The following is a 27,752-nucleotide window of genomic DNA, read 5'->3' as shown; positions in this document are numbered from 1 at the left end:
CTGGCCCACTCCATTAGACACTGGAGGTTGGTGATACAGGATGGAGGTCAACGTAGATGTTTGCTCTGGCCCTGATTTAAAAAAAAAAAAAAGACATGGAAAAGTCTCCTCCAGCTTTAGGGCTGTAGACAGTTGACAGTCTGGTTTGTGTCATGAAGCATATATCATGCATTTGAGACACATGGTTGATTTATCACAAGCTGTGCTTTAAAAGAGGAAGTTCAAAAGTTGAGATCTTCCAGTGTGTCAATTATGACCTGCATGCCGTCTGCATTTAGATGTCCCAAGGAGAAGACTATCAAGATCAATAATAGCATTGCCTCCTGTTCTTCAAGGGTCTAGTCAAGCTCTCCTTAAACAAATGTACAAAAAAAGAAGTGTTGTTTCATGGGCACAGATTCAACCTCAGGAACAATTAGTCTCAGGGTTAAAGGTAAAGACTGAAATCCAGAAAGTATATATTCCTATTGAATATTGGAATATCCAGTTCCACTGATTGTCACGTCACCTTGGATAAGTCACTTCAGTTATCTAAACTTCAGTTTTTCCTCTGTAATACCGGATACCCCGTTGAGTTGTTGAGATGATTAACGAAAATAATGCATAAGTGGTGGGTCTAAAATTAATAGTCACTACACAGACGTTACTGATATATAATTTTTAGTTTTTGTTTTTTTTTCTGATTCACCTCTTTGAGGTTTGACATAAGAAAGAAAAAGTCCTTCTTGTCATTCATAAACTCAGACCCTTCCTCCTATCTGGTTTATTTTGTAGCCTCCCCTTTACTTGGGCAACCAGTCTGGGTCTCTGTTTTCAATGGTGAGAAAACTGCATGGAAGAAAGGAATTAAGAAAAGGCAAAACTATATCAAACAGTATTTTAAAATGTTATCCACCTACTCACATGAAGCTATGTCTAGCATATAAAAAGTGTTCAATACATTTAAGCAATTATTTTATTCATTCAAAGACTTGAAATTGGTCCACCAAAGTTTAAGGGTTTCTGCACACAGAGATTTCTCTTAGGAAAAATTAGATGAAGCACTAATGATGAAATTCATCAATGTAGGTAAGCCAATTTGGATTTTCAAATTGTAAAATCAATTTGAAAAAAATATTAACTGCAGGTTTCTCCCAGGATTACAGGGTTAAAAATCACCTGTCTCCATTTCCACCTGGCTTCCTTGTCACAGTCTTTTTTTAATAATACATTTTATATTTATTCAGCAGTTGTATTTTACTCTTTTTTTTCATTGTCAACCAAACAGTTTCAAGAAGCCCTGAATTAGGAGTCAGGTGTCCTGACCCATCACAATCACCATGGGAGCAAATTATTTAAACTCCCTCAGCAAATTATTTAAACTCTTTATCTTTGGGGCTACTAGTATTTAGCCAATATATTTCAGAAGAGAATATATATATGAATGTGCTTTGAAAAATATAAGTTACTTCAGAATGGCAGAATAAATTATTCTTTGAAGTTGAAAGCACCATTTAGATGGCAAAGCTTCTTGATGTCCGTTTCCTTAGACTAATTTTTCTAGTCTGTTCTTTTTTTTTATTTTTTATTTTTTCTTATTTATTTTTTTGGCTGCATTTGGTCTTCATTGCTGCATGTGGGCTTTCTCTAGTTGCAGCGAACAGGGGCTACTCTTCGTTGCAGTGTGCGGGCTTCTCATTGTGGTGGCTTCTCTTGCTGTGGAGCACGCGCTCTAGGTGTGTGGGCTTCAGTAGTTGTGGCTTGCGGGCTCAGTAGTTGTGGCTCGTGGGCTCTAGAGCACAGGCTCAGTAGTTGTGGCGCACGGGCTTAGTTGCTCCACGGCATGTGGGATCTTCCCAGACCGGGGCTTGAAGCCGTGTCCCCTGCACTGGCAGCCAGATTCTTAACCACTGCGCCACCAGGGAAGCCCCTCTTTTTTTCTTTACATGTTCTCTTTCATAGAATTAGAGAAGAAGGATTCCAGATAAATCTATATTTTTTCTTTTGTACTGTTTTAGTAATAAATATTTTAAAATTCCATTTTCATCTTTGAAGAGATAGACTTCAAATTATTTTCTTTAGAACTTCATTCACTCAACCAATATTTATCAAGTACTTACTATGTACCAGATATTGGCTTATATGCTTGGGATACTGATGTGAGTGTAATGCACAGATCCCATGCCTTCCCGGGCTTTATAATAAGCCAGAGTACGAGGCAGACACTGAACTAAAAATTACATATATGATTATGTTCATAAACCACACAAGTCCTAGAACGACAACATAAAAGGTGCAATATTATAACAAAATAATTTAATCAAGTTCAATGTGTAAGAAAAAACTTCTCTGAAGAAATGACATTTAAATTAAGACCTCAAGGATGAGAAGGTGCTAGTCAAACAAAGAATAGGAGGAAGCACATTCTAGACAGAGGGAACAGCATCTTCAAATACCTGGAGACATGTTTCAGAAACTGTCAGAAGGCCAGTGTTCTCAGGACATATCACTAAGCAGTACGGACCCAGGAGTGGTCAGAGTAATGGCAAAGCAGATCAGGCAGAAAGTCTTAGAAAAACAGGTTTTTTTCTAAGTGCAGTAGAGGTCACTGAAGGAGTCTAAGCTGGGAAGAATGGGAAGTGACTGCTTCAATCTAATCTCAATTTTCATAAGCTCACGTTTGGATATGGGAAATGATCCACAGGACACAGAATGGACTAAAGGAGCCCGGTAAGAGGGACCCACAGTCACCCGGGAAAGATGTGCACAGGCTTGAACCGGGACACGGAGTGAAGTTGGAAATCAACTTTGGCGAGGAATTTTATGACCAGGTGTCAAGGATGACCCAACTTTCTAGCAGGAACAACTGAGCTGTTTGAGGTTCCATTTCCCATGAATAGAAATGTTAGAAAGGAAACAGGATGGGGACGGGGGATTCAAACGTCGGCTATTGGAAAAGTTATGTTTTGAGGCACTTGTGAGATATTCACGTAGAGATGTCCAGAAGCCAGCTGGATGCACGGATCTGGAACTCAGTCCTCAGCATACGGGAGAGATTTAACATTACGGAACAGGGTGCTGCTGCCTAGAAAGGGCTTGTGTAGAGCAGGGGTCCTCGCCCTTCAAAGGCCCAGTGTGGACGTTTCTGGCCAAACATTCCATAATTTCCCCTTTACTTCCTGAAAAAGAATTCATAGATCAAATGACCAGCCTACACACATAATTTCAAAAAGAAATCATCTAATGCCATAACCATATAACATGAAAGAAAAGGAAAACATTTGGGCACAAAAATTCACTAGAACCAGACTTCTCAAAGTTGAACCTGGATACAAATCAGCTGGGCATCCTGTTAAAATGCAAATTCTGAATCAGCAGCTCTGGGGTGGACCCAGCCTTCTGCATTTCCAGCAAGCTCCCAGGTGATGCCAGGGCTGCTGTTTCATGGACCACACTCAGAGCAACTAGGTCCTCGAAGACTTGGTGAGGTAGCCCAATGCATGCTCCTGTATGTAGAGTTTAGTGAACATGTCAGTGATCAATGCAGATAAATATGTGTGGGTTGAATGGGCATCTCAAATATAAGCACAAATGCCAATGGTGACCTGTTTTTTAAAACAGCAAATAACTCCCATGAACATTCCGAACAAAACAAAGCACAGTTTCTCTTTCTTTGCAAGATAGCTTTATTTCTGGAAAATGCAGTGTATATGAAACTGTGCATAAGAGACTTTGTGTTTATATGTAAAATGGACTTAGGTTCTAGGCTCAAATAACAAAAATGTTTTCTGCTAGTTCGGATGTTCTGAACCAGTGGTAATTTTGCCCCACTCCAAAAGGACATTTGGCAAAGGCTAGAGATATTTTTGGTTGTCACAACTCGAAGGTAAGGGGACTGCTACTGAAATCTGGTGGGCAGAGGCCAAGGATGCTGCTAAAAATCCTACAATGCACAGGACAGCCCCCCAAAAGAGAGAATGATCTGGCCCACAATATCAGTAGTGCCAAGGATAAGAAATCCCAACCTACGGAGAGACCTTCAAAAATCCCAGCCTACAGAGAGACCTTGCACACACTGCAAGATGCCTAACATTCCTGGCCCCTAACCGTGAAACGCTAGCAGTGTCCCCTTCATGGTAGCAAACCCAAAACACCCTCCGGGGATGATAATGCAGCTCTGAGAAGAACGGTACTGAGTGGAGAAAAAAGAAGGCAGGCGGGATGGTGCAAGGGCACAGAGAAAAAGAAGAGCCAACCAGAGTGACTCGCCCCAGGGATGAAGGATCCCAGCGTGACCAAGTTAAAATACAGTATATAGAATTCTACGCGTCTGTTGGTGACTGTAATTAATACAAAAATAATTGCATCTTTTTGCCTGGCTCTCCCTCACAAACTCTACTTAACGAAGACTGCCAGTGACTTTTTTGATATGTAATTAAATTTTTTATTTATTTCTGGTTTATTTTTATAGTGTTCGCTCAACATATTAGGGGGAAAACTCATGCAGCAGCAGAGCTTGGCCTCAACTACCATTTGAAAGGCAATCAGGAGTGTTTGCTTTTTTTTTCTTAAATCATTCTACACAATTTTTTCTGAACAGTAAAAAGTAATAGCGTCCATTCTCATTCCCCTTCCCTTCATTTTCTAGTTTTAATTTTCTGCCAGGTCTGATTTTAGACCTAGAGGAAAAAAATTTTCTCTTCTTCTTTTAAGATAAGAAATCATTTTTTTAAGGGTATATTGTCCCAAAGTGGCCCAAGATTCAGGTCTCCTCTTTACCATTCTCTTCTAGTGCAGAACCACTGCCTTTCCAGAAGAATCCACCACTTCCACCAATCCTGGTGGGCTATGAGATCGCTCAGAAAGAAATAGCATCCTAGCCGGGTTTTAACAGAAGACACTCGTATCTGGAATTTAACTGAGTAACTGTACAGATACTCTTGGGAAAATGCCTCTAAATTATTAATCATGCTAGCATTTCACATTTTAAGACATTACCAAGCAATCACAGACAATATAAGAAGCAGGGCTTAAGAGACCAGAAGAACCTGAATCTGGATACCATTTCTCCTCTTACCAGCCAGGTGGCTGCAGGTCAGTGGCTTCACCTCTCTAAATCCCCATTTCCTAGGCTGGAAAGGGTAGACACTAGTACCTCCTGTGTTACAGCACGGTGAAGTTGACGTGAGGTAAGGCACGGATCTCGAAAGGGTAGTATAGACTAAACACGCAAAAAATGTCAAGTGATCAAGACAGCAGGATCCTTTCATGCTGAGACCCCCAAAAGCCAAGTAAGCTGGGAGAAGAATTGCAGAAAGTCAATAATGAGGTCAGGACTGAGATCTCAGGAACTAAACAACTTCATTTGTTTCTGCACAAGAGTCTGTCATGAAAGTGTTTTCCAGAAAATGACACTCAAGTAAACCTGTGAGTGTTCTGTAGGGAAGAGAAGGGTTATCAAATGAATTTGGGAAACACTGGGTTAAAGAAAGGTATATTGTGTTGGATTGCATTGGGTTTTAATTGCAGGCCTTCTCAGAGCCTTTAATACGCTAATATGTACTGTGAATTTCCAAAAGGGGACTCTAATAAAATTATTTTTTCCTTTCTCCCTGCTCGCCTTCCCAGAACAAATTTTGACCTAAGAGAAACCCAGCCAGAGAAGTCTGGGTGTTGATCAAACCTGGAGCAGGTTCAAGTGATAGATGAAATAAGGTTCTCTAGAACTGGTATCACATTCGCATCAAGGGCAAGGAGGAGAAAATGAGGGCCATGAATAGACTGTGTGTGAAACTGCCCCCCACCAGGACATCGTCCTGACTTACAGTGTAAGGCACATTCACTCTTTAGGGAAGACAGGCCTTGTCATTCTTTTTCCTTCCTCTCTTTCCCTCTCTCCCCACCCCCACCTTCTCCTTATGCTGTTGCAATTTCTAGCCTCTACTTTATTTTTCTTTAACCTGCTTCTCTTCTTCCATCAAGTGATCACGTGACCATCCTCCTTCAAGTTTCCAGACCTGCCAGGGGGCGGGGTAGGAGGTTCCAACCAAGCCAGAGCAAAGACTGCTGGGGCCCTTCGTATCTGAAATACAAACTCAGTGACAAAGGGAAATGGTGCCTTCCCCTGACGGTGGTGCCTGAGTGAGCATGGAAGCTTCTGAGTGGGAAAGCCTCAATTTAAAGCCATCCACTGCTTTTTATTAGTTGTGGGACTTTGGACAAGTCACTAACCTCTTTGAGACTTTTTCTCTCTCTCATTTTTAAAACAAAGTTGTTTGAAGAGTTAATGGTAATGGAGGTAAAGCACCTGGCGTTTGGTAGGTATAGAATAACTGGTTGCTGGTATTGCAGTCATACTTTACCGAGGTATCCTTTATAATGTCTGTTATGATTATTTTGCACGTAATTTCTCTGCACACATCAAATGTCACACAATTTTCAACTTGTCTATGTTCTTCTACTAGAAACTTGGAAATCTTCCTTTTCCAAAAGACAAATTAAATATAGGTCCAAAGTGGTTTTTTCTCATTAAAATGAGCACTACCACTAAATAATGTGCAAACAAGGACTGCCACCCAGATTGGACTGATGGAAATCATATGCATTCCTACAGTAATCCAAATAGCACAAATCTGGGACTTCCCTGGCGGTCCAGTGGTTAGGACTCTGTGCTTCCACTGCAGGGGGCACGGGTTCAATCCCTGTTTGGGGAACTAAGATCCTGCATGCTACGCAGCATGGACAAAACAAACAAACAAATAGTACATATCTGAAAAAAATTCACCCCATTAGGTAGTTTTAAGCACTTCCCCACCACAAAAATGTTGCTATCTTTTGACTCCGAAATTTAAGCCTATTAAAATATCCCAACATACTGAAAGGCTTTAAATACAAAGATAGATAGATGTTCATCACAGTGTTGTATATTATTGAATAAAATTGGAAGCAAATTAAATGTCCAACATCACAAGAATGGTTTAGTAAACCCTGATAATGTAAGTGACAGAATGCATCCCACTGTTTACAGTGGGATTTCCAAGTGAAAGAATACAGAGAAAAACATTACACAGTGGGCACTTACAACTATGTAAACCTAACAAAATGGTGGGAAAGAAAATACTAGAAGGTAGTACTACAGAATGTAAATAGGAGCTTTCTCCTGATGGTGGGGCCATGGGTTAATTTTTTTAAATGCTTCACAATAGTAAAATCATATATATATATATATATATATTTTACTTTTAATTATGGTAAAATATGCATAACATAAAATTTACCATCTTAACCATTTTTTATGGTTTATGTTTTATTTGGTTCCATCCCTTTTTATAATAATATATCCATTAACCATTTTTAAGTGTACAGTTTAGTGGCATTAAGTACATTCCATTCACATTGTTGTGCAAACATCACCACCATCCATCTCCAGGACTTTTTCATCTTGCAAAGGTTGCCCCTGGCAACCACGATTCTGCTTTATGTTTCTATGAGCTTGACTACTCTAGGTACCTCATGTAAGGTAAGTTATTTATCATTTTATGACTGGCTTATTATCACTTAGCATAATGTCTTCAAGAGTCATCCATATTGTAGAATGTACGAGAGTGGATGTGGATGTACCACATTCTGTTTATCCATTCATCCACAGATGGACATTTGGGTTGCTTCCACATTTTGGCTATTGTTAATAACGCTGCTATGAATATGGGTGTTCAAATATCTCTTCCATACATTATATATTTTTTAAATTTATTTTTTTAATTTTTGGCTGAGTTGGGTCTCTGTTGCTGTGCACGGGCTTTCTCTAGTTGCAGCGAGCAGGGCTACTCTTCGTTGCGGTGCATGGGCTTCTTCTCATTGCGGTGGCTTCTCTTGTTGCGGAGCACGGGCTCTAGGCATGCGGGCTTCAGTAGTTGTGGCTCACGGGCTCTAGACCACAGGCTCAGTAGTTGTGGCGCACGGACTTAGTTGCTCCGCGGCATGTGGGATCTTCCCGGACCAAGGCGAACCCGTGTCCCCTGCATCGGCAGGCAGATTCTTAACCGCTGCGCCACCAGGGAAGCCCCATACATTATATTTTAAAGAATTTTTTCCTAAATTAGCCCTTCCTTTCTATGTCCCATCAACTGATTATATCATACCCTAGACTAGACTTAATTAAGACCCTATGCAGAATATCAATACCAATGAAACAGGTGAGCAATTTGACTCCCTGGGGGAAATAGCCACCTGAACTACTCCTCAAAAAATAATGCATTTTTTTCTGTTGTTTTGATTCCCATTACAGGACAAATGCCTTAGTTTCAACTTTCCAGCCTGGTTCCCTCACACTGAGCCCTTCCTTGGTGCACCACCCTGCTCCTGTCATTGACTCCTCCTGACACCCTGTTCTAAGAAGACTGATTAAAAGAAAAAGAAAAAGAAAAGAAAAGAAATCACCCCGGCCATTTCTTCTTCATCCTCACTAACAATTTGGTAATGAAGTATTGATTTCCACTTCTCTGCTTATGGACAACATTAGATTTTCATTAATAAACTGCAACGGGGCTCTGTCGTCTCTACAGCCCCCGTTTCACTGTCACAAGAAAACGAAGTGCCACCGAAGAAAAGTAATGACTGAGAACACTGATGTACTTATTTTGTCAGTTTGTAACACTTGACAGGAAAGGGCTGGGGGGGCGGGGGGTGGGTGCGGGGGAGGATAAGTCTTCATAGTTTAATGTCCAAGTGGGCTGCACTAGATGTAGACGCTTGGAAGCTTACTTTCCATGGTAATGTCCATTTCCTATTTATAACCCCTCTGGGAACATTTGTCTAAAGGAAATGTTTCTGTTCAGTGCAACAATTACGGTTGCACCTGGATTGTCCAGTCCTGCCCCTGCACTTGGGAGCCATTAATCACTGCAAAGTGGAAGAGTTATTAAGTTAAACCAGAGTTTGAGCCAAGAAAACCTCTGAACAATGTTCATCTTCTGGGAAAATTGTTCAAATAGTCAGGCTTAACCATGTTGCTGCCAATGACTTTTTCCCATGCAGTGGTGGGCATCTTTATTATCATCATTATCTTCATTGGCTAAAAAATATGTAGTTTTCAGCATGCACCGCTGTCACATGAGACCTGCAAATTGGCAGAATTGAGGAAATTGGTGAGATGTAGAATCAGAAAGCAAGAAGATGAGATCATTGCAGGGCAGAAAGTTCAGCAGCAGCCTTTTCTGGTAATTTCTTTCTGCAGGACCTATTGTTTATGGGCTGTGAAACACAGCTTAGCTGTAGAAGTAACAGAAAGCATGAAATAGGGTGTCCATTTAAAATGTGTTCCTGCAACTTTTTTCATTAAAACTTTGAGGGCCCAATTTTAATTTGTGGAATATTCCCGTTAATAATGAGATCTAATTAAGACATCCATTAAAAGCCCGTTAAAGTTAATTTAACGTAAAAATTCCAATACAACTGTATTAGATTTTCTCCATTAAATTAACGTTATGGATTTTTAACGGATATCTTAATTATACGTTATTATTAACGGGAATACTGTATTACACAGATTAAAATCAGGTCCTAAGTCAACTTGGAAAAGCTAAAGCATGCTTTAATATTAAAACCCTTGCAAACCTAGTGCACAGTTTGGAAATGCAGGGGTAGATCTGTTTACTCTAGTTGAGCATTTTCGATACAACTGAAAGCAACCTATAATAGATAAATCCATCATTGCATTTAAACAATGAATATCCTCATTCTCAAAGGACAAATAAGTGTGGACTGTGTTGTAAACTGCTACTCAGCTATAGGTGAAATATTTCAACTATTCTAGCCACAACACTAGGAACTAGATGATTCTGAAGCAAAATAGTTATTTTTGGTTGTTTTTTTAATTACCAAGCTTATCACTGTCAAAAATCTTAACACCAGAAAAATGAAGTCAAATATTTCCAAATATATCCTCTGCACCCTTTCTCATGGAGCCTGCCTGTTGGAATTGTTTTGGGAATTTTGACATGATCCTTAAATTCAACATTGGGATTAAAAAAAATAAATTCTTATTTACCTCCTAGAGAAAGTGTTGCCCTTATGCCACATATAATAGCAAATTGCTTTTTTTATGGCATGCATAACCTAGACGGGAAAAAATATGGCGCTTCGGGGAAGGAGGGAAAAAGTAAATGAAGTTCCAGGAATGTCATTCTGAAGTAATGAGGCATGGACAGAAAATATACCCCTCACATCATCGGATTGAGATGGCAGTCGAAATAGCTTCATTGAAGTGTCAGCACTCATCCATCAATCAATCACCCACAAGGAAAAATAGCAACAGTACAACGGGGCGGCTTTTATGGGATTTACTCATGGGCATAGGGAATAGCAGCTCAAATGTAGTTCTGACATGAAAAGCAAGGTGCTGATATTATTTTTTATGATGGGAGGATCATAAAGTGAATTGAGAACAGCGAGGTCTGTCTTTACTTAACCTATTCAACCAGAAATGAACGGCGCTCAACTGGAAAGGAACAGTCTTCGGATGGGTTCAGATTGAAGGGTGGACTCTACTGAGCACTGTCCTTCGACAACGAAATTCTATTAAAGGAAAATCAATGCATTAGCATTGGGGTTCTTGAAGCTCTTAAAAATTGCCTGCTCCAACCCAGGGTTATTAGATAAAGTTACATAATTCAGATTCTGTCGAAACCATCCCAAAGCAGATTCTGGAGCTCTTGCTCCAACTAGGGGGAAACAATGCGATTCTCAACTCCATGGAAATTGTTTCCCTTCTAAGAAAGGAAAAATAAATCATCTGCTTCAACATATAATCTATATGGTTTTGTTAGCGCAATTTCTATGGAGGGGCGGGGTGGGAGGCAAGAGACAAAAATATTGATAAATTTGGTAAGACTCATGAATCGTTGCTTGGTAACCAAAAATGTCGCTGCTGAGGGACAGCTGCCAGTGTTCTCCTTAGGAAACAAGATCTGGGCTCCCTCTGTGAGATACACACAGCGCTCAGTATATTCCTAGAGATCAGGCCTGCCTTCTTTTGGCAAGTCCTGTGAGGCTTCTAGAAACTTCTTTCTGGAGGGAAAAACTAACATGAACTCAGGAGAATGTTTTTATCTGCTTTCATACAATTCTCTTCCTCTCTCTGAATAAACAGAGTTCTGATAAATTGAAACTTTAGATGGACAGGAAGATGACATGCAAATATCATGCAAATTTCACTCAAGGATCTCCATTCTGCTACCAACCCTTGGTATCAGTGACGGTGAGAGATTGCCTTTCTTTCCCTTCCCTCCTTCTAACTAAGACCACCAACAAGCTGCAAACCGAAATGTCCACTGAGAAACTGTTATATGAATACTTAAGATTTATGCATGTGGCCCCATTTTGTAGTTCAGCAAATTCACCAAATGTACAGCATGTAACAAAGCACTGGGGCACAAGGCAGAAGAGGAAATGCAATTTATTCAGGAAATTTACTCGGACCGGGGCCGTGGGCCTGTGGGAAGGGGAGATGGACTTCCCCCCAGGAACAAATATTAGCGGGCATCTACCATATGCATGACGTTGTTCTAGATGCTATGGGATATGAGGTGAACAATTCACACAACATTCAGGTCCTCCAATGTTTATGGCAGCTCCTAAAGTAGCTGATACCAGACACCTGGGAGAGGAGCTGACATAGGGTCCAACTCCCCTCATGTTATTTGCATTTTATTCCTGTTTTTCAAAATAATAATATTTCAGAATAGGGAATCCGCCTTCTGAAAAGTATACAGAGAGGAAATAGCTTAAAAATAGGTCAAGACCTAAAAGCAGACTATAATCATAGAATACATTGGATAGCCCAGACGGTCCCCACAGAATTTAAGGTCACAAATAGATATCTTAAATCTCACCCCCCAAAAATGTTCCTGCTCAGTTGTTGGAGTCTTTCATAATTAATGTCACAGACACAGCCACTGAATTTAGTTGAAATGCAGAAAACAAACAAATGAAATGACATTTGGGGAAAGCATTTATATAATTCTGGCTAAGCAGTGAGGAGGTGTGTGTGAGAGTGTGTGCATATGTGTGTGTGTGTGTGTGTATCCGTGTATATATGTGAATTTCACTGTTATTTTCCAGGGTCTATGGACAGTGCCACAGTAAGAGTCTACGATTTTCTGAAAATTTTCACAGTAAATCCAAAGATTACAAGGCCTTAAAAGGTGCTTGCATTCTGTTTCTTTCCCATCTGTCACTTCCCAGGTTATTTGACTGCGTGCAAACCTTTTTCATCGGGTTTTATTTTTCAAGCTTGTTAAATGTTTTTGTTAAAAAAAAAAAAAAAAAAAAAAAAGCATAAAAAAATGTCATTTTCACATTATCTTCTATTCTCTGCAACAAAAATAGAAGAGTGCTGATGAATGCTGAAATAATAATAATAATAAGGAAATATATTGAAGGCTTTAAAACATACAAATATACATATGTAGTTTTAAAGAGCAGTAAAAGTGGTATCTATTTTGAACATGCATTAGGCAAAAAAAAAAAAAATCACAACCGAACTTTTGGTTTATTTTTTTCCCCTGTGAGATGTTAAAATGCTAATTTCATTTTCTCCTTTCCTATATGTGGCACTTTCTCAAAATATCCACGAAATACGTTTAGGCAAAGACTGAGCAGGAGAAAGAGATACAAATTTCCATCCCCCCAGACAGAGAGACATGTTTCCATTGTAGGGAAGCATTAAACATTTTGAAACTTGTGAATCATCTTTAGAATTTCTACAGGGGAATTTTACCTCTTCATCCAAAGTAAGAGCCACTTATCTCCTTTGGTTTCCTGTCACAGATTCAGAGGCAGACGCAGATATACAATTTCCAGGCTCTAGTTAATCTTCTTCCAATAGTTACGAACAATGGGCTAACGGGCGTGGGTGTTTCTCCAAAAATTATTCATGCGCGAGGCAGCCCAAAGCTTCAGGGAAAACTAGAAATGTTTTATGGATTAGAATAGGACTGTTTTAAAATGCTAGTACCAGGTGGAACGTTATTTCTGCAACAGAACTCTGTCCATTTCCGTTGGAAAAATATATTCCAAGTAAAATGGCTCTTCCAAGTAATGGCACCCTGATCTGACACCTCTCAGCATACAAATGATTTTACCAATAGCCATATGATTATCATTAAGGCCTTTTAAAAAGCGATCTGCTTGAAAAAAGACAGATTAAATGCAGCCCTTTGTACAATGTTTATTTGCTTAAGACTGCTTTTGGAAGTACAAATAATAACTCTTCTGTGAGAACCCCCAGGAGAAGTTGAAAAATTCTAACAAATGCATTACTTAAAAAAAAAAAATTTTTTTTAAATAAAAAACCCTACCACTCCCTTCAACCCCTCCAGAAAATAAATTTCAATGTGTTTACTGAATTATCTTGAATGTGAAACCTACGTTTGGATCTCCATCCCCAGGCAAAGGCATCTATTTACAGAACTTGAACAATCATACGATTATATCTCAAATATGAAGACTTTGTACAATAATGTTTTCACTTTCTAAATGACCCAGATAACATTCAGGAATTATAAATGTGTATGTATATTTTTTAAATACACAAAGCTCAACCAATCTGTGGAGAAGATATAAAAACTGTTCCTGTCCTGCAGGAAGATAAACGCTACAGAAACATTCCAGTTTTGCAATACAACGTTTTGGCTTATAACACATCAGATGCTAGAACATGCAATGCAAGTCAAAAAAAGCTGACGTACAAAACAATTCTTGTTTGGCTCAGGGTTCTTAAATGTCATAAAATCTCGGGATACAATCTACTTTTTGGTCTCTGATATGCTGGTATCTTTCTAATCCCTTCTGACTTTGATTCCTAACAGCCAGGCACTGTCAGCGTGAATCAGAAACTTCCAAACCCTTTTAAAATCAAGACAGTAGTTGATCATATGCAGCCTTCTTACTGGTCAACCAGTTCTTATTCTGCAGAGCAATTGTAGGTTTTTAAGAAATTGACATCGACCATGTTTCTGTTATATATTTGTCTCCTTTGTGTTAATTCTAGACTTTGTTTTTTTCTTTTAGAAGCGGCAGTGGGGGAAGCAAGGCATAGTGAGTTAGGAGAATTCCATTCATCCTTGCTCCAAAGGAAAGTGCTTATTTGCCAGCAAGAAAGGGCAAACACATTTTTATATTAGGAAAGCAGACCAGTCATTTTCAAAGAAAAATGACTGCAAGCATACCTGTAGAATGTTTCCATGCAAGCGCACTAATTTTCTATAACCTGCATGCTGTATATACTACGTTTGCCTGTATACTAAGAAGAAAATCCAGGCTGTTTTCCTTGTGTACAATGCAGCTTGGATGGCTGGGAACGGCAGCCTTCCGTACATTTTTATACTGTACATATTTGTATATACAAACTATATCGCCATGTATGAACACAGATTTTGTTATATTTGCTTGTTTCTGTTTCCTACCAAACTGGCCCACAATGGGGATTCTTTTGTATAGAAAAAAAAAATGCTTGTAATTTCTTTCCTGATCATTCTCTTTCAATAGCTTACGAAAGAATTAGATCTAAGTTTACAAAGAAATTATAAGAACCAAGTTTGTCTGTCTGCATGAGTCCTATCCAATTGCTGGATCTAGGGAGGAACCAACATCCTAATTCAGGGTTTTCCTTTAAAGGCATGCTTTACCCCTTGGGAAAACTGCAAACTCATCCATGTAGAATTATCCTCTTTGTATTTTATCTAATAGTGCCTGAACATTTTTTTAATGTCTTCTTAGAGGAAGAATTCATAATTGTCAAAATTTGAAACATTAGCTTAATTTTGTTTTTATGACCTTGCAATTCTTTTCCTTATTTATTCGGTTGCTGTTGTAATGGGGCCCTAGGCCATTCCTGACATCGGCATGTTCTTCTTCTGCATTAAGGATGTTTTTAAAATTACAGAAATTATTGAGCCAACAGGCTGTTTTAATCAAAACCATGTTTCACTTGTTTTTGATGAGTATAAATTGTCCTTGCAATGAAAAAAAAAAAAAAAACAACTTTTCTGCTAGGAAAATTATACCACCCTGTGGCCAAACAGATTCATCACAGAGAGGCATCCATGCCCACATCTCTGAATCTGAAAAATTCTTCCCTTGGCTGGCCACACTTTCCTTTGCTCCTGACCATCCTGAATGCTAGTGTTCAATGCAGCCACTACTTGCAAATTCCAAAGGCTTGGCTGCATTGTCACTACCCAAAGACAAATAATCCCACTGGAAATGATAGCTTTCCAGCTTGAAAAAAAAACACAGGGATTTTCAGAAAAGGTGCTCCTGCTTTTGTCCCCCAATGCCATCCTCCTGTCATCCCTCCTAATTCTAAATAATCTGGTCTTGATATCCCATATAACTTAAATCAGGTCACAATAAACATTTGGAGCAGCCCCTGGCTGAATAAAAAATGACTTTGTTTGGGCGCACTCGAGGTGTATGTGTGTGTGATGCTGCAGCATTGAAATTATCTCTAGAAGGAAAGGGTTTTTTTTTTTTAATACAATTTTACCACTATAAATAAATTCTGATGGTGGAGGTGAAGAAAACCCTTAAATTATATCATAGAAGCCATTATTTTTTACCTCTAAAGAATTTTTTTAAAGGAAAAATCATTCCACTTTGAGAACTGTAATTAAAGCCCTAAATAATAGATACTACTTCTTTTAGCTATTATGAAAAAATAATAATACCCTCATCGAGGTTATACAGAGCCCCTCATTTCCATCAAAAAGGTTTCTGTAAGTGTATTATTTACATTCTTAAACATGATAATTCTTTCCTTTGTGACAAAAAAAAGTCTTTTTTTTCCCTCACTCAGCAGTTATTGGAAATAGGCTGTTCCCGTCTGAAACCTTATCATAATTTGCATCAGGTAACCCAACTGCCGACATTAAGAACCTGGGTGTGTTCAATTATGATTTTGCTGGAAGCTGTCCCTCATTTTAATGCTGCAGACATTGAACCACCTTTCGGAAACCCAGCTGATACAGTATAGCATAGACTGGCCTCTCAACACCATTAGCTTTGCAAATGGCTTCATTTCCGTCAACACCGACTTCCGCTCTGGCCAATTGAAAAATGAAAATTAAAGGAGAGAAGAAGAAATAAAAAAACACAGATGCACTTAAAACATGAAAAGAATTATTTATATGATAAAAATATATTTAGATTTTCAAAGCACAAGACTGAATAGAAGTGCTCTTTTTATGCTTTCTGAAGATGTTACTGTTAAATGTCTTTCTACATCAGGCTTAATAAATCTGTAATGACATTTGATGGATTGATTTCTGCCTATGTGTGTTTTTTAAAGATGGCAAGAGAGCAGAGAGGCAAGGGAGAGGGGAAGGAGGGCGTGGGGAACAGCACTGACCCCCAGGGAGGCCAAGCAAGGAAATTATTGGTGGGTCTCTCTGTTGCTCAGATCCACTGACCCACTTCTAGCATCTCCCCCGCTCGTCTCCAGCAGATTTTTTTTTTTTTTTTTAACGAATGCCAGCACCCTTGCTTGGTTTCTGGGCCGCCTTTGCATGATGCTCTCAGATCTGGTCAGCATGTGCCTGAGTCACTTACAATGGAATTTCAGCAGAGGCAGTGGGCGGCTGTCTCACAAATTCAAGGATGCATCGCAGACGGCAGACGTGATGGAGAGGTCCAGCCTCCTCCACCTCAGAGCAATGGCCCTGCTTAACACTCAGTTTCCCTATCTACTCCCCTCCATTTCCTTTAATGTCTCGGGAGTATGAGACCATGTTTCACATACAAGCTCCCCAAGCAGATGCCGATGCCCCATCAGCCATGATTTGCTGTCCGTGCACAGCCAGCTCCCGGCTGCCGTGTCACATGGCTGCAGGAGACCTGTGCTCATTAAATGATGATGCTACGGTGGCACCTGTTAGCTCCTCTTCGTCACCATGGCCCCATGTCTAAGCCATAAGACACGAGGGGCCAGGCTAGAGAAAGCAAGATGAGTAAGGAAAGCCAAGGCAGTGAAGGCAGTGAAGCCATTTGGACCAAAACAGAGAGTTCTTGGTCTTCATTCACTTGGTCACTGTTTGTTGAGCACTTACTCTAGGGGAGCTCTGAGGGTTACACTGATGAGTCAGTGTGATGACGGTGATGAGAACAGGGACTAGACTCAAACTGTGTTAAAAATATGGGCATTGCGTGTGTTATCTCTGTGACCTAAGGCAAGATTAAAGGAAGAACAGAACATTATGAGAGGAGGCCCCCAGCCACCCTGGGAAGTCACGGAAGGATTCCTGAAGGAAGTGATTTTGAAGATAAAGTTAATTTCTGGGAATTCCCTGGCGGTCCAGTGGTTAGGACTCCGTGCTTTCACTGCCAGGGCCCAGGTTCGATCCCTGGTCAGGAAACTAAGACCCCACAAGCCGCGTGACACGGCCAAAAAAAAAAAAAGGTAAAGTTAACTTCTCAAAGGAGCGTTAGAAGAACCAGAAGTACACGAGAACACACCCTTAATCACTCCCTTTCCTCCAATACAATTCATCAAGCTCTGTTGTTTCTAACTTCAAAATACAACTCAAATCTGTTCACTTTCTATCTTTCCTCGATGTCTATGGTGACCTCCTAACTGGTCCTGAAGGGCTCCCACCTCTAATCCATTCTCTACACAGCAGCGGGAGTGAAATTTAATAAAGTAAATCAGATCATGCCATTTTGCTCCTCGAGACCAAAGATAGGCACACCTCTTCTGTGAAAGGTCAGACAGTAAATATGTTCAGCTTTATGGGCCATCTGGTCTCTGACCCAACAACTCCACTCTGCCTTTGTAGTGAAAAGCAGCCATAGACAATAGTGAACAAATGGTCAAGACTGTGTTCCAATGAAACTTTATTTACAAAAACAAGCAACAACCCAGGTTTGGCCCATGGACCATAGTTTTCTGACCCCTGCTCAAGATCCTCCAGCACTCAGGTTTCCATTTGTCTTAGATCGATTTCCTGTGGAAACAGGTCTAGAGAATGGGGAAGGGAATGGGAGAGGGAAGGAGGCCAATAAAGGGGCTTTAAGAAGAGTGACCACCGTGGGCAATGGGACCCAATCCCCCTGGGGACTCTGGGAGACAGGGCAGAACATGCTTCAGTTATTTTGCCTGCTGAGTAGGGAGCTGGGATATTTATATACCACCTCTGCTCAGTTATTAGTGGACAGCTGCTGAGGGGTGTTGGGTTGGGGGTCGGGGAGGTTGAACTCCCCAGCACTTCCAACGTGCCCAAAGGTTGGGAGAGGTAGGCTCCCGACCTCACCCATGCCCACCCACTGCCTGCATCTTCCAAGAGCCCCCTCTTCCATCCAGTCCCCACTGCATTTCTTAAGGATTTCACGGGATCGATGACCACTATGGACTAGATCTAGGAATACACTTGTGAGCCATCTTAACTTTCTGGTCAGCCAGGGGCCTCAGTGAGCTTCACCTGAGTTACCGAGTGTGGTCTCAGGGAAGAATTTGGAGAGGAAGAAGTCAGGAGCGTGAGACCCTGCCCCCAGCAGAAGGCGGAGCTAAGAGCCCTAGAGAGTGTGTTTGCTCTAAAGCCAGTGGACTCAGGGTGGAAATTTAGAAGTCCAAGTACCGAAGCCAGACAGAGACAAGCCCCGAGGAGGCCAAGACACAGCTCCAAACATAAGAAGGTCGGTCTGGACAAACCGAAGTCCATCAACAAGCCCCAAATGTATCCAATTTGTTACCCATCTTGCACATTGCAAATCTGAATCTGTATTCAACAAATTGAACATTTAAAGACACCACAGTCATATTAAATTTTTTTACTAAGTGTATGTATTGCCTTTTCAAAATTAAAGAATAAATAAAAATGATAGAGTACATATATATAATATATATATAAAAGGAATGTCCCTATTAGGTATGAAAATATGCTATAAAGTTAAGATTATTTTTAAATACTGAACTGGCACTAGAGTAAGCAAACAACCTAATGTAAAACAAAATAATGTCGAGGAATATGTTAATTGTTTAAAGAATTTAACATATTATAAAAGTAGAATTTTAAATTTGTAGAGAAAAAGTACATTAATAACCAATAAAATAGTGCTCAGATGACTGGTAAATTTTTCAGGAAAAAAAATAAGTTAAATATGCTATATATTAAATTATATTTCAGATGAATGAAAGAATTAAATCTAGAAATGAAAACATAAAACAACTAGAGGAAAATGTAAGTCAATTGTTACCTGATATCAGGCAGGGCAGTTATTTCCAGGTGTAGATACTATGGAAGAAATCATAGAAACTAAAATTCCAGGAGTCAAAAAAAACCACCATAAGTATGATGAAAAGTCACAAATTGGGGGAAAATTACATTAATGTATGGTTAATGGTGACTAGCATAATTAATGATGTAATGTTTATATATCTCTAAGAAAAACAGATAAATATCCAAAAAGAAAATTTTGGCAAAACTCATGAACTGACAGCATGTATGTAAAGAAATACAAATGCTTAGTGAGGATTTAAGACAGTATCAAGTGACAGTAATAACCAAAGAGACATTTATTAAAACAGGGAGAAATCATTTTCTCTTATCAAATTGACAAAAATAAAACATAATGTTTCCATTTTTGGAGCAGGGTCAGGGAAGAGACACCTACACACATTGCTGCTGCAAGAAAAAAAGGATAGGAACTTTCTAGAAAATGATTAAGCAGTATTTATCAGTTTCTCTAAAATGTGCATGCTCTTTGATTAATTACTCTTCTGAAGAGTCTTCCTTGGAAAATAATTGAAGATGTGCACTGAGATGTATTTGATAAGAATGTCCAATCACATGGGGAGGGGGAAGGGTAAGCTGGGACAAAGTGAGAGAGTGGCATGGACATATATACACTACCAGATGTAAAATAGATAGCTAGTGGGAAGCAGCCGCATAGCACAGGGAGATCAGCTCCGTGCTTTGTGTCCACCTAGAGGAGTGGGATAGGGAGGGTGGGAGGGAGATGCAAGAGGGAGGAGATATGGGGATATATGTATACATATAGCTGATTCACTTTGTTATAAAGCAAAAACTAACACACCATTGTAAAGCAGTTATACTCCAATAAAGATGTTTAAAAAAAGAAAAGAGGGCTTCCCTGGTGGTGTAGTGGTTGATAGTCCGCCTGCCGATGCAGGGGACACAGGTTCATGCCCCGGTCCGGGAAGATCCCACACGTCGTGGAGCGGCTAGGCCGTGAGCCATTGCTGCTGAGCCTGCGCATCCGGAGCCTGTGCTCCGCAACGGGAGAGGCCACAACAGTGAGAGGCCCACGTACCACAAAAAAAAAAAAAAAAAAAAGAATATCCAATCATACATTGTTGTAATTGTGAAAAGTTGGAAAGAACCAAAATTGTTCTAAAATAGGAGACTGATTAAATAAATTATGCTACACCTATTGGGTAGAATACTACACAGTCACGAAAATGTGTGTGCTTAAAAAACAGCCACAGGCTGCTTTAGCGGGTAAGCTTGGAAGTCACCAGCCTGTCCTAACGATAAGTAAAAAGCTTGAACAGACTGAAAAATCAACAACTCTGGGATCCAGAAGAGAGGAGAGGACAGAGGGCAACACTCTACCCCAAGATTAGAGAGACAGACAGGCCAACACGGAGAGTAGAGGTTTAAGGGGGGGGTAAACTCAGGAGCATCGCCTCCAGGAGCACAGCCAGATTCCCACAGTAAGTATCAGAGAAAAATCTCCTTGGCTTCCCCAGGCGGAGGGAAAAGGGAACCCTTCTGAAATACACCGGAGCATTCTGTTCTTAACAAGTCCTGGCTTTAGGAAAAACTGGTTAACCAGAGCCTAATTGATCGGGGGAAGGGAAACACCCAACTCCATCCAGCCTGTTCCAGCCTCCTATCTCACCTAAGAGGGGAGAAAAAACCAAGAAACTCTTGTGAAGTTCACAGTCTAAGGCACAGGCTTACTAAGATACTGAGACACAATCGTAAGACTACAGAAGGCTTCCTCTCCCGCCACTCCTCACCACCACATTGCTAAAGCCCTATCTACAGCAGTTTGTTTTACCCGGTACATCATATCTAGCTATTAAGGCATACCAAAGGGCAAGAAGTATAACTTGAAAAGATAGAGCTAGCATCAGAACCAGACATGGAATTTAAAACATCTATGATTTAAAAAAAAAACGAGTTAATTGCTAAGGGCTCCAAAGGATGAAGTAGACAGCATGTAGGAACACATGGACAATGTCAGCAGAGAGAGGAAAATCCTAAGAAAGAACCAGAAAGAAATGCTAGAGATTTTAAAGAGAAAAGAAAAAAAAAAAAGCCCTGTAACAGAAATGAAGAGTGATGGGCTTTTCAGTAGACTGGATATGGCTGAGGAAATCTTCTCTGAGCCCGAGGGTATGTAATAAAATCCTCAAAAACTGAAAAGCAAAGAGAACAAAGACTGAAAAAGAAAACCAAAAAAAAACAGAATAGAACATCCAAGGACTGCAGGGCAACTGCAAAATGTGTAACATACGTGTAAAGGGGATACCAGAGAAGAAAGAGAAAGAAACAGAGGACATATCAGAAACAATAATGACTGAGAATTTCCCCCAAATTATTGTCAGACACCAAAGCACATATCCAGGAAGTCTGAGAAAGAGGATAAATGCCCAAAAGAAAACTAGGCATATCATCTTCAGACCACAGAAAATCAAAGATAAAGAAAAAATACTGAAAGAAGACAAAGGAAAAAAAACACCTTACCTAACGCTTTATCTATAGAGGAACAAAGATAAAAATTACATCCAACTTCCCCTCAAGAAACCATGCAAGCAAGAAAGGAGTAAAGTGAAATACTTAAAGTCTTGAGAGAATAAAAAAAACAACTAGAATTCCCTACCATGAGAAATTATCCTTCAAAAGTGAAGGAGAAATAAAGGCTTCCTCAGACAAACAAAATTGAGGAAATTTGTTATCCGTAGACCTGCCTTGTAAGAAATGTTAAAAGAAGTTCTTTAGAAGAAAATAAGTCAGAAACTCAGATCTAAGAAAGAAGAGAATCATACCAACAGAGGCAGGAAAAGCTTTTGACAAAATCCAAATTCTAACTATATGGCATTCTATGGACTTCCCTGGTGGCGCAGTGGTTACGAATCCACCTGCCAATGCAGGGGACACAAGTTCGAGCCCTGGTCTAGGAAGATCCCACATGCCACGGAGCAACTAAGTCCGTGCGCCACAACTACTGAGCCTGCGTGCTACAACTACTGAAGCCCACGTGCCTAGAGCCCGTGCTCCGCAACAAGGGAAGTCACCGCAATGAGAAGCCCACGCACAGCAACAAAGAGTAACCCCCACTCACCGCAACTAGAGAGAGCCCACGTGCAGCAACAAAGACCCCCAAAAAAACCCAAAAAACTATATGGCATTCTAAAACAGGCAAAACAATGGAAACAACAAAAAGATCAGTGTTTGCTAGGGGTTGAGATGCATATGCAGAGCACAGAGGACTGATATCACCTCATACCTGTTAGAATGTTATCAAAAAATACGTGCTGGTGATGATGTGGAGAAAAGGAAATCTTTGTACACCTTTGGTAGGAATGTAAATGGGTACAGCCATCACAGAAAACAGTATGGAGGTTCGTCAAAAAATTAAAAATAGAACTACCTTCCTATCCAGCAATCCCACTGCTGGGTATATATCCAAAGGAAATAGTATCAATCTCTCAAAAAGCCATCTACCCTCCCATGTTCACTGCTGCATCATTTCTAATGGCCAAGATGTGGAAACAATCCAAATGTCCATCAACAGATGAGTGGATAAAGAAAATGTGGTACACGTGTACAATGGAATATTATTCAGCCTTAAAAAAGAAGGAAATCTTGCCATTTGCAACAACTTGGATGGACCTTGAGAAAATCATGCTAAGTGAAATAAACCAAACACAGAAAGAGAAATACTGCATGATCTCACTTATATGGGCTGAGCTATTTTTTTTTTTAAAGAAACATCTTAATGTAGCATGACCACAATGTGTAAAAGAAACCAAAAAAGTGATTTAAAAAAATCATTTAGGGGGCTTCCCTGGTAGTGCAATGGTTGAGAACCTGACTGCCAGTGCAGGGGACATGGGTTCGAGCCCTGGTCTGGGAAGATCCCACATGCTGTGGAGCGACTGGGCCCGTGAGCCACAACTACTGAGCCTGCGCGTCTGGAGCCTATGCTCCACAACAAGAGAGGCCCGTGCACTGCGATGAAGAGTGGCCCCCACTCGCTGCAACTAGAGAAAGCCCTTGCACAGAAACGAAGATCCAACACAGACAAAAATAAATAAATAAATTTATTTTTTAAAAAATCATTTAGGGCTTCCCTGGTGGCACAGTGGTTGAGAATCTGCCTGCCAATGCAGGGGACATGGGTTCGAGCTCTGGTCTGAGAAGATCCCACATGCCGCGGAGCAACTGGGCCCGTGAGCCACAACTACTGAGACTGCACGTCTGGAGCTTGTGCTGCGCAACAAGAGAGGCTGCGACAGTGAGAGGCCCGCGCACCGCGATGAAGAGTGGCCCCCGCTTGCCACAACTAGAGAAAGCCCTCGCACAGAAACGAAGACCCAACACAGCCAAAAATAAATAAATAAATAAATAAAAATCATTTAAATGACGTATCCACAGTAAGTGTTCTACCCAGGTGAGTAGGGGAAATTTCTCAGGGCACAGCTCAGCAACTGACCCCAATTAGCCAAAGTCCCCCAGGACCTGGTCAAGCAACACAACACTTGTAATTTTACTCATTACATGATCGTAATTGATTAATGCCTACCTTCCTCGCTTATATAAAAATTAATAGCTAGCATTTGTAATGGGAGGCACCACATTTCAAATGCTGTACTAAGCACTTTACATACATTATTTTATGTAATCCTGATAAACAAACCTCAGAGGTAAGTACAATTGTCACCCCAATTTTGCAGATGAAGAAACTGAGAACAGAGAGGATAAGTAAGTTGCTCAAGATCAACCAGCTAGGAAGTGGGAGAGCTGAGATTCAGCTAGGCTGACTGGCTCCAACATCTATGTTCTTGGATGTTCTCTACCAAGGGGTCAGCAGATTGCAGCCCACAGAGCAAATCCAGCCCGCACCTGTTGTTGGTTTTTTTTTTTTTTTTTTTTGGCTGCGTTGGCTCTTCATTGCTGCATGTGGGCTTTCTCTACTTGCAGCGAGCAGGGGCTACTCTTCATTGCAGTGCACACGCTTCTCACTGCAGTGACTTCTCTTGTTGCAGAGCATGGGTTCTAGGCACTTGGGCTTCAGTAGTTGTGGCACACAGGCTCATTAGTTGTGGCTCGCGGGCTCTAGAGTGTAGACTTAGTAGTTGTGGCGCATGGGCTTAGTTGCTCTGCGGCATGTGGGATCTTCCCAGACCAGGGCTCGAACCCGTGTCCCCTACATTGGCAGGCGGATTCTCAACCACTGCGCCACCAGGGAAGCCCCATCACCTGTTTTGGTTTTTTTTAAATAAAGTTTTATTGGAACACAGCCACAACCATTTGTGTACTTGCTGTGTGGCTGCTTTCACACTGAAACAGCCAAGTTCAGTAGCTAGGACAGAGACATCTGTGAGGCCCTCTTCATTCCGCACTGCTGCCGTGCCCTTCAAGTCATAGTGACGTGGTTATAACTTGATTTTGCTCTTGGGCCCCCCAAAACCAAAAACATGTACTATCCGGCCTTTTACCAAAAACATTTGCCGGCCCCTGTTACACTGTCACTTGGTCGTAGACTCCATAAGGGTAGGGACCAGAGCCCGTTGGATTCACCATTGTGCCCCCAAGTTCTAGGACAGCCCATCATGCCTCTCACATCACACATGCTCGAGACAATATTTGTTAAAAGAGCCAACAAATGTGTGAACGAGTCCTAGTTAATACCTCAACATGTGCTAGGTACTGATGCTTACCTAGTAGCCAGACCTGAAGCTAAGAAATGTCCCAGTCCTCACAACAACCCCACACTACCCGTACCCCGTTTTAGAGTTGAGAAGACCCAAGCTGCCCCATATTGCATCCCTCTTGACATGATGGACCTGGAATTCAGACCTAAGCTGTGGTGGGAAAGCCACACTTGTGTAAGCTCCTAGCACGGGGCTTGGCAGACAGCAGGTCCTTTAAAGATTATGGTTTAGTCACCACGTAATGGTCACTGGGCCTAAGTTCTGGGTACGAGCAGTAAGCATCCCTGGGCTTCCCGAGGCCAGCAGGGAGGCCTTGGAGGGATGCAGGATGAGTAACAGAGGAGACAGTTCACCACAAAAGCAAACGTGACAGCAAAGGTCTTTGAAATATGAACGGGTGTCTCATTATCCTCCTAGGTTATCCAGTCCCCTCTTGGTTTTGTTTTCCAGACTCCAGAACTAAGCTCCTCCCCTCCCAAGGAAAATGGAAAGAGTTTGGGAAAACACAGGAGGTTCTAAGATGTAAAAGTGAGTTGCACCCTCAGCCATCCTGCCCTCCCTCATCCTTTGACTGATTCCTTCTCCCGGCTCCCTGTGCCCTGGAGACAGACCCCGGCCTCAGCCGCCTGAGACCCTGCCTGGTCCAGCTCCCCGCCAGCCCAGGACACCCACATCGGCACATCCTCTGGCACATCGCACCCTCCAGCCAAATGGGGTCCTCTCAACCCCCATGTCGGCCTTTGCCGTGACCTGCCTTCTCCTCTGACCCTCAGGCTGGGACAAGCCCCCTGCCCTGTGGTCACCCCTGAGCAGCCCTTTTGCCCTCGTGGTGACTGATGCCACCCGCCTGGCCGCCCTGCTCTGCTGCACCCCCAGTCCCAGGCCCCAGGCCGGTGGATCCGCACAGCCCACCAAGGCCGTGATGGTCCTCCTCCCTCTGTTCTTGCATTGACTCTTGACAGCGTTCGAGAGAGGAGAAGTGTGTCATGTCCAGGGTAGAGATGAAGACACAGGGACCCAGAGGGTTAAACGACGCCTCTGAGATCACACGCTGTGTGAGGTGAGACCCAGGCCTGATCTCAGATCCAGGACTACTGTGTTACAGCTTGAGGTCACCTCAGCTTGCTTCTGTTTCTTTGCCTTCTTCTATCTTTGTCTTGCACTCCTACCTAATCTGTAGGTATTAGAGTGAAGGAAAATATAATATGACGTAATATAATATAATGTAATGTAATATAACATAACATAATATAACATAACAATATATAGTATACAGTTGACCCCTGAATAACCCTGGACTTTGGGGCGCTGGCCCTCCATATCCGAGGTTCTGCGTTTGTGGCTTCAACCAACCATGGACTCTGCCATACTACAGTATTCACTGTTGAAAAAAACTGTGTATAAGTGGATCCATGCAGTTCAAACCTGTGTTGTTCAAGGGTCAACAGTATATTGTATTAATAATACTATATTATCTTTAATATAGTTTATATAATACACACTAATACTTAACCATTATTGAGCACTTACCCTGTATCGGGTTCTTGACAGAAATTACCTCTCTTAGACTTTACCATTGCCCTAAAAGAAGCATTCTCAACAGGGTAACATCACTTCCAACGGGGGAAAAATCTTAGCTGCTACAACACTTTGTGGTCCTCCACAAAGTACAAAAACAAATGTACTATGTGTCTGTGGCATTAAAGTTTCATGGAGAGGGAGGCAATTGATGCAGGGGAGTCTAAAAAAGTTGCTCAAAGAGGCAACTTCTTTTCAAAGGTTGAGTCACACTGCCCTAAAATGTAAGTGTTCTCATTAAGCCCGTGGTGACAGCTCAGAGAGGTGAGCTAACTTGCCCAAAGTCACACAGCTCGTGATATGTACATCAAGAATTCAAGCCCATGTCTGTTACCAGAAGCCATGCCCTAAAAATGACTTCTGAAAGCCGTCTCTGGACACTAAGTTAGAGGCAACAGCAGGCAGGTCCTGCGAATCCAGCCACTCAACGTGTGGTCCTCAAACCGGCCGCTGCAGCGTCACCTGGGAACTTGTTAGATATGTAGAAATGCAGAGCCTCAGGCCCTGGCCCAGCCCTGCGGGCTGAGAATTCACGACACACCCAGATGATAGTCTGCAGGTTCATAAGCTAAGGGAGCTGGGGTTCCCACGCCCCAAGTGAGCGACCCTCATCCACCTTGAACAGCAGAGAGACAAAGACACCTACCTTGGGCTTCCCTGGTGGCGCAGTGGTTGAGAGTCCGCCTGCCGATGCAGGGGACACGGGTTCGTGCCCCGGTCCGGGAAGATCCCACATGCCGCGGAGCGGCTGAGCCCGTGAGCCATGGCCGCTGAGCCTGCGCGTCCGGAGCCTGTGCTCCGCAACGGGAGAGGCCACAGAGGTGAGAGGCCCGCATACCGCAAAAAAAAAAAAAAAAAAAAAAAAGACACCTACCTACACTTGTTCCCGCATCCTAGGTCCCCAGTCCCGATCGGAAACTCCCTTGTCAGACTAATTATACTTAAGGGTGTTCTGTGACTTGCCGTATTCCCCGGAAAAGAAAGAGAAATGAAGTTCTCTTTCAGGTTTGCAGGGTAGATAATGTCAAATATTTACAGAGCAAACATCATTCTAGAGGCGTGCCATTCCCTTCCCGCTGATTAGGGGGCTGTCAATCACGCCTCGACGAGAGGGCCCATCAGCTCTTCTCAGGAGAATCCACCTGTCAGCTTGGTTGAACTCTGCGTGCCTGCCGAGCTGGGGGGGCACAGGGAGAGGGTTCTGAAGGTGGGTCGTGGAAGTGGGGTTGCTCCA

The 27,752-nt window shown here is 41.7% G+C and overlaps 1 protein-coding gene across 1 annotated transcript in view; it reads left to right on the top strand.

The window, feature by feature from the left end:
* The window catches only part of TSHZ2 (teashirt zinc finger homeobox 2), a 454,832-nt gene extending 446,269 nt beyond the window's left edge, over positions 1-8,563 (top strand). Inside the window, exon 3 of the mRNA XM_082600575.1 lies at positions 8,267-8,563. The gene's annotated coding sequence lies outside the window, so the exon portion shown is untranslated. The remainder of the gene's footprint in view (positions 1-8,266) is intronic.
* The last annotated feature ends 19,189 nt before the right edge of the window (positions 8,564-27,752 follow it).

Source organism: Mesoplodon mirus (genome assembly GCF_964341445.2).
Source record: "Mesoplodon mirus genome assembly, chromosome: 15".
Taxonomy (NCBI): domain Eukaryota; kingdom Metazoa; phylum Chordata; class Mammalia; order Artiodactyla; family Ziphiidae; genus Mesoplodon; species Mesoplodon mirus.
Note: the sequence above shows the minus strand (reverse complement) of the source record. Positions and strands in the feature narration are given on the sequence as shown.